At 53.4% G+C, this 803-nt stretch overlaps 1 protein-coding gene across 1 annotated transcript in view; it reads left to right on the top strand.

Moving 5' to 3' along the window:
• Positions 1–803, top strand: part of LOC104500017 (L-gulonolactone oxidase-like) — a 23,122-nt gene that overhangs the window by 3,570 nt on the left and 18,749 nt on the right. The window lies entirely within an intron of this gene.

Here is an 803-nt window from a genome sequence, read left to right as displayed (position 1 = left end):
CCAGTTAAATTTCAACCTAGCCCATCCCTGGACTCTGGGACAGCTCCAGCTTTGCCCCAGGGTTAATATTTCAGCCTCTCTGGCCCTGAAACACCCCATTTGCTGGGTGCCAAGAGCAAAGGTCCCTCTGGGGCCAACACGCCTTTGCATGGCTCCAACTGCAGCGTCAACCCCTGGGGACCCAAACACGAGGGTGGCACCATGTGACCAGCTCCGCTTGTCCCCTGGACCAAAAAAAGCCTGGAAATGTGCTGTTTTCCCTCTGCTTTTCAGTGGCTTTTCCCTCCAGGGCTGTGAGGCACCCATGGGTGCTGGCAGCAGGGAGGACATGGGGGGGCGGGCTCTGGCTGTGCCTGGTGGGGAGGATTAAGGGACATCATCCACACAGGGTCCCATTGTCTTCTCCAGCCGATGTTCGTTGTTCGCTGGCCCCAATTCAGGAAAGGAAGCAATTAACTCAAAAAAGAGAAAAGGGAAAAAAAAAAGACACAAAGCCCTTGGAGATTAAGAAGTAAAGAATAAAAGCTGCTTGTAATTAAATTTCCACTGTTCTCTTTTTAAAGGGAGAAGAAAGAAGAGAAAAAAAATCCCCACCTAATTTCTGCCTGGCCTGAGATCCTGAATGGCTCTCAGTGCTCCAAGAGCTGCAGCAAAGTGCTCCTGCCTCAGTTTCCCCACTGCTGGGGGTGGAGGGATAACAGTCCTGGGAGCCCCTCAAGTGCAGACAGCTTTGGGGAGGGGCAGGGGAGAGGGGGGAAGGCTCCAGCCACAAGCCCAGTTTTGGGGCAAATCCACTCTCTGCG

Source organism: Buceros rhinoceros, unplaced genomic scaffold, assembly GCF_000710305.1.
Source record: "Buceros rhinoceros silvestris isolate BGI_N320 unplaced genomic scaffold, ASM71030v1 scaffold6969, whole genome shotgun sequence".
NCBI lineage: Eukaryota > Metazoa > Chordata > Aves > Bucerotiformes > Bucerotidae > Buceros > Buceros rhinoceros.
The sequence above is the reverse complement of the archived record's forward strand: the minus strand, read 5'-3'. Positions and strand labels throughout refer to the sequence as shown.